The sequence below is a fragment of the Meleagris gallopavo genome, chromosome 5 (genome assembly GCF_000146605.3).
Source record: "Meleagris gallopavo isolate NT-WF06-2002-E0010 breed Aviagen turkey brand Nicholas breeding stock chromosome 5, Turkey_5.1, whole genome shotgun sequence".
Classification (NCBI taxonomy): domain Eukaryota; kingdom Metazoa; phylum Chordata; class Aves; order Galliformes; family Phasianidae; genus Meleagris; species Meleagris gallopavo.
The window spans coordinates 30410098-30417441 of record NC_015015.2 but is presented as its reverse complement, the minus strand read 5'-3'; positions in this window follow the sequence as shown (position 1 = coordinate 30417441).

Sequence of the window (7344 nt, the reverse complement as noted above, 5' to 3'; positions counted from 1 at the left end):
TTTGCTGTTAAAAGGCAAAGAGAAAAAATAAGGTAGGAAGAACAACATATAGACTTTCATACCATATAGCATCCCAATAAATTGGGAGGCTCGAGAGGAGGAAAGCAGCTAAAAAGTCATCATTAAGTACCTACTGAACGAGTTTACTTCCATAGGATGCAGAGGAATATCTTGAGGATTTTCTATCCCCACTGCTCACCCTCAGTTAGGCTTGAGAGTGGTGTTCCCCTTTATTGCATGTTTGTTTTTAAACTTTTTTTCCCCTCCTTCTATTTAGTACAACTGCATATAAGCCTTCCTACGTTTTTACAGTCACTGTAGGTGTAACTGCTTTAAAGATACCAAAGGTTAGTGTTAGCCTGAAAGATTTGTCTTCAGGCATGTTAAATTAAGAGAAGTATTATAACCCTGTCATGAAGAAGGGTGTCTGCCTCTCCACAGTCAAAGTGAATAGACATTGTTGGTGGCAGAATGTGAATGTAAAGACAACCTTGTTTGTCACTGCCTAATCAGTACTCATGGGTGACATCCCTGACAATATTGCTGCAGGTTAAGTAGTTTTAATGCTATCTTTTGTTAGGTTTCTGTTGTTGTTATATTTTTGTTGTTCTTTGGGAGTTTATTTGTCACGTATGACTTCAGAATTTTGCCAAATCTTTTCTTGCACTTTTACTCATTTTTGGGTGGAGTCATTCAGGCACAGATTATTTTACATGTATGCTACCACACATCCCATCTTTTACATAACAATAATCATTTTCTCAACGCAATCAGCATTTTCATAAATAAAACACATACATAAGTGTTGAAGTAACTAATTTTAGTAATTTTTAAAGTTGTTTGATGCCAGAATTAACTCTTAAAGTATTTTTAGGACAATTTAATATTTGCTATCCAAAACTAGCCAGATAACAAACAAACTATTATTTATTCAGACAATGTATTTTTGAATACAAACATTATCATGCTGTATTAACAGATGGAAAAAAAGTTGGAATAAATAAGCTAGATAGCATAGGCTGATAAAGGGCTGGATCTTCAGTGATCAATTTCATTGAATTTGTCATGTATCTTTTAGTTGTCCGTAAAGGCAGTTGAATGAGATTCAGTATGTGGTTAGGAAATAATTTAGAAAAAAAGTTGCTTTTACTTATCTTCACTTCTTTTTCTTTTTTCAATTCTATTGTAACTTTCCATGTTTTGTGGTCTGTACCTTTACTAGAAGAAATAAGTATTTAATGTCCAAACACTCTTCTAAGATCTTACTACTTTCTGTATTTTCATTAAGCATTTCCCGGACATCAGACACTGACATCATATTGGATTCCAAACCAGAAGGAAGCCCCATAAGTCTTCCTCTAAAAGAATTTCCCAAGACACTCCAAAGAACACAGATGTCATATAACAACATTTTGTCCTACATTCATAGTAATTCACACTTTGACAAATAGTGCTGCAATCAGTTGCTAACAATGAATGTGAGTGTTTGACTCTCAGTATGAGAGTGAACATTAGGCTTTACTAAAAACTGTGTAATGAGTTAAGCATAGTGACAACTAAGTTTGTTACAAGCTGGTGAACACTGAAAGTTAGCTTGAACTAGTAAGTAGTAAAATGCTGCTTTAAATTGCAATACTTATATTTGTCACTCTTCTGTTTGCAGATACTTGTTTATGATAAGACAAAAGAAGGAATATTGTGAGTTAGGAAAATGTCATTATCAGTAATATGTATGGAATGATGATGTTAGTATTATGATGCAATCCAATAAGTTATGAAAACACTTTTTTTTTTCTTCCAGAGGTTTCTGATTGATCTGTTAGTTATTCATGACCCTCAGGGCAAATAAATGCATCTTCTTGCACAGTGGCTTGTCAGTAGAATAATGCCAAAGAGAAGGATTTGTAATTATAGATGTTCATGCAGGAATCTCCATACGTGCTTTGATACATTCTGCCAGTTCACACAGCCTGATGATCCACTATGTAGTGGTTAATACATCTGCCTATCTAGCTGTGTTAATGCAGGTGAAAAATAAGTTATCTGCCTGTTCTGAACAGGATTGAAATTCATGCTCCAAAATGAATTGGTGCACTACTATCATTATTGTGGCAGTCTTCTTCAGATGCATAGATGAGGAGGCTTCTGAAAAAATACCGTCAGTTCATTTTACAGTTCATGTTCCTGGACCTAATTTTTTTAAGCAGAAGGAATAGGCACAGCCTGGCTAACCACAGGGCTCTTGAAATGCGAAAAAATTCAGATTTACACATCAAAATCAATTAGACCAATGAAAGGAAAGAAGGAAATTAAAACAATCACAAACTGTTGTACCAATACCTTAAGATATCTTTTCATTTAAGAGAATGGCTGGGCTTTTGCAACAAACTGGCGAGAAGAGAGGATTTGCCCTTTAAGTCAACTGAAAGCCTATTGCTTTAATTCCTTATTACTGCCTTTTTTTGGCCTTTAGCATCAGTCACAGTGTTTACCAGTCAAAGTCCCAAACCATACAGCAAATATCAATTCAAGAGCTACTTAATCTATGGAAAAGTAACTGAGACTGTCTTTGTATTTGACTGAAGCACTGTGGGGAACTAAGAACTGGATTGACAAATTAGACAAAAGATATTACTAATCCTATTCACTGTATACTGTTAAATATGTATGAAGAGGATTTATAACCAGCTCCTGAAGAGTTACTTTATCACCAGTTTCATCTGTAAAGAGTAAACCGTAAACTATTTTACATCAGACTTTTCCCTACATTTACTTTCTACATTCGATTACTTGAATTCTCTTCAGCTGACAAAGGAAATCACGTATGAGGAATCTGCCAAGAATTAGTTTATTGCCTCTCTAAATATCAAAGTATGGCTCTTACAGTAACTTTTAGTATCACCATTTTCAAGTTTTCTTAAACTGCCCAAATACCAACTTACTTAAGTGATCTTGAAATAAAAAACCTTTGAGCTCAGGGACGTTTTATAAGCACAGGCAAAACTAAGACAGGCAGACTTCTGTTGTTACATGGTTTGATCAAACATGGAATGCTGTAAGCCTTTGCTTCAGTTTACCATCTAAATGCTGATGTATGAGAACAAAAACAGCAGGTGATGGAAGATGCATATACTTAATAATGTGGCTGGGAAGAAAAAGAGAAATGAATCAGAAAGTATGACCTACTAGTTTTAGACAACATCTGGACTTACCATACATTCTAGAAAAACACACTGAAGTCTCTCAGAGTTGCTTAAAAAAAGAATTTTGTTCTGATCCAAAGCCCACTGAAGATAGATAAATAAATAAAAATTCACTGATTTTTAAGATTTGATTCAGACTCTGCATTTTATAAACACGCGAAAAGAAAAGCAAGTTTATTCAGATGAACCTAAGGGATTTAAAAATTAGGCTTTCCTTGAAAGTCTAAGTTGTCTAACTTTCTTAATAATTTTGAACCTATATTATAATTGAAATCACTACCCAATTCTACCTGAAATGCTTAGAATGGTTTTAATTGTTAGATGTTCAAGCAAAATTTACATTGGTACCCGCAACAAAGTTCAGCCAGCCGAATTAAAGTCATTAATGCAAACACATTATTCATGAAATGAGATTTTTTTTTCCTTTCCCAAATCAATCATTAAACAAGAAATAATTTAGTTCGCAGCAAGCAACTCCTACTTGCTTCATCTCAAAGAAAATTAACGTTATACACACTGTTGCCGAAACACTCTGTTGCTTTATGTACTTCTCCTAGGCAGTTCCCTGAAATCTAGCAGAACATTCCACTTCAAGATCAGCTTTCTTTGGATCTGCTCTTTCTACCAAGAGACCATCTGTGTTTGAACATAAATGAATTGAATATGAGTTGACTGGATACCTCAGGAAATATAAACACCCTCATTTTGTCCCTTGAATAACTTAGGCAAGGTCCTATGTTCTTTGTAAGCATGGCATAGTATCACTCAGTTACAATATATTGAAAGTTTTTGTTCAGCCATTATATCTGTATATGCACACTTACCACTTTCACTGTTGTGCTTCTCAGACACATAATCACATTTTTAGTTTGTTTTCCTGATAATATTTTCATTCTAAAAATTTGGGTAATTTTTCTCTCTCCTTTTTTGTTTCCCCTCTGTATTTCTCTTCAGATAGACTAGCTAAATTAAGTGAAAAATTTAACTATATAATACAGCCTTACTATAGGCAGAACAAAATGAGTATGATCCGATGAGATAAATCACTGAAGGTTAATAGCTTTTTTAAAATCAATCTTCCTTACAAAGGAAAAGGGTAAATGGCTTAGTGGATGAAGCCTTGGCCTCTCACCTCTGCGACCATAGTTCAACTCTAAACTGTGAGGGTCCCGAGTTACATGCTTTATTGGGCTGAGATCAGTCTCTAGTGGGCAGGAGTCTGTATTACAAGATTCATGGATGTATTTTTCATACAGGCAATAGCAGGACGTTAGGCTGATAGAGACTACTCTGTCATTTCCCTGAGCAGTGTGACTGACACACCAAAGTTAGTGTCATTCTAAGCGAAGTGTGAGAAAGTCTCAGCTTGAAGTCCCCTGCACTGTATCCAAGCCATGCACTGATAAGAATGCAGCATCTAGAACAGCATGCAGATATGTAATACAATACAAATAAATACAACGCTATCCATTTAACAAACAAAATTAGGTGACTTTTTCATAATAATAAGAGATTACTAGGAAGCTTTAATAATTTTAATTGATCATTTTTCATACCAAGGTCAGACAAAGAAGTAATTTATCTAGCTGTTATTCAGAAAGAAGGCAAAATTTCAGAGAACAAAATAATTGAAATGTCAATTAGGAAGTTTAAGCAAAAGTGGAGAAATTTAGAAGAAAAAAAAAACATTTCTCAAATAATTTATTAGCATGTTAATCAAGTTTTAATCAGATATTAGTCTGATAATTTATGTATTCCCATCAGTCATGTGCATGAAGTGACTATTAAATAAGCTTTCTTCTGACTTAGTTTTAATAATGTGTTTTAATAGAAAAGCACACTGTGTTCTGAGTAGCAAAATGAGCAAACCGAAATGTCGACTGAATAAACATACAAGGCACACAGACAAAAAAAGCTTTCAGTTAAAGAAACTGTCATAAGCGTGATTTTTGTAAGCAAAGATAAATTCCCTTGGGACTCAACTAAAAGCAGAATTTCTTAATCTTGTGGGAAGTTTTATTTTCTAAGCCAAAACAATGTAGGAAAAACCTGTTATTTAAATGTGAAAGGAAAGTATTTTGGTTTACCTGTTTGGCCTTTGCAGCAAGATACAGAGAGTCTCATGTGAAAGTATTCAGCTGTGTATGCCTGTGTGTTGTGACTGTATGTGCATAAGATTAAAATCAGATAAATAAAATGTGCATTTTCTGCTCCTAAAAGACACCGTGCATGCTTGTGGTGATATATATTAATATATAAATAGAATTTGAAAATAATGTGGATGCTGAGAATTAGAAAATGAGTATATGTTAAAACATGCGTACATTCATATGCTTCCATGCTCATCCCAGTGATTTTTAATGATTACTGCTTACTGTTAATTCAAAACACCTTCAAGTCCCTTTGTTTTGATCAAAGACTTTTTCTCCCCTGAGACTGATGGATGGCTTTGTAATTTGTGAGGTAATATGTTAAAGGTCATGAGTTAATACGTCCTATGGAACTTGCTCTTCTTCTTGCCTTCACTTACCAAATGGATGAAAGGAATAGCTTTATTTTTCTGTGTATTAGTAACTCCTGCTCCTATATACACTAAATTTATGTGTTCATATTTATGCATGTGTTTATGTGTGTGTATCACAATGTGTATGCATACATACAAATGCACAGTCACCTTTAAGACAATTTTTTGCAATACTTCTTGTAACAATGTGACTATAACTGTCTGAATCGAGTATTATTATTATCCTTTTTAAAATTAAACTACCCACAAAACATGCATTTATTTTCAACTATAGAAAATGCTAATAATGCTTTTAGAATGGTCTTTTAAAAGTCTAATTATATCATTTAAAAACTGAGAGACCAAAGGGCAAGCTAAATTCTCCTAACATAAATCAGACTTTTTTATTTCAATGACTTTAAAAACCTCAAATGCAGTAATTTTAATAGCAATGAAAGAATGAATAAGTCATAACTCCGCCTGATCACATAACTGTCTATAACTGTTATTAAATGCTCCAAAATAAGTGAACTCATTATGTTTCTGCACTGCTTTTAGCTAATCTGAGATTCTGCTCACTTAATCATGCAGAAAAGGCTTTAGCACAGTTTTAGACCCTCAGCAAGGTCACTTCAATGCCTTTTTTTTCCTGGTCTGCACTGATCATTTAAGAACAGCACTTTGACCCGAAACTGATGATCTCTCAAATAAGCTTCAATGCTTAACCCCAAAAGGGCTGTGTTTCAGATGTACATTTGCACAGCCTATTGTCATATTTGCTGCAAACTGAGCCAGACACTCTTTTCAAGGAAGGAGGAAATGCCAATCAGAATTTGTAGATGTCATGTGCGTGATGAAAGTACATTTTATGATACCTTCAGAGACTGAAGTAGTGATTTTTAAAACACATGCTCCTGCTATGAGCTCTTTAATGAATTCTAATTGGCTTTGAAGGTATGGCAATTAAATAATGGGTTTTACTTTACTATATGTGTCTGTTGGACAATATATAAATCACACATGTAGAACTTACCTAGAAATATAATTCATTTAGGCACAGTAGCCTGTTTAGACAGCTCTTGCATATAGTAGAACTATAAACACAACCAAAAGCTAGGGGGATCTTTTGTGGGTAAATGTTACCCCTTTTCTTCATTGCATCTGTGCTACAAATAAAGGTACTTTTTAATGTCTATGAAGTGTCTTCAGACATCGGTAGCAGAGGCCAAGTCCTACAACACTGTTGCTAATGGAAAAACTCTGTTATTGATTCAGTGGCAGCAGGCTTGGGCTTTGACTCACAAATGAAGGCTGTAATTCTCAAACACTAGTGCACAGACTGAACTTTACTCATCTGATTTGTGCCATTGATATCAACAGGATGACTTCGCCTGAGTAAAGTTAAAGAAAACTTAATCCTGCAGGCATTTATTTCCTGATGCACTCTTCCCTTTTTCCCCTTGTGCGTGCACAGTCAGAGAGAGGCGTCACACAGCCTTAGCATAGATGTAGAGTGGTTAACAGGTCTGCTGTAAAGGCAATCCTCTGGATCCAGAAGCACAGTGTTCTCTACATGTAGTGAAGAAAAATGTTCATTATAGTGATATAAGACTGCTTCAAAAATACAAATGCCTTTTT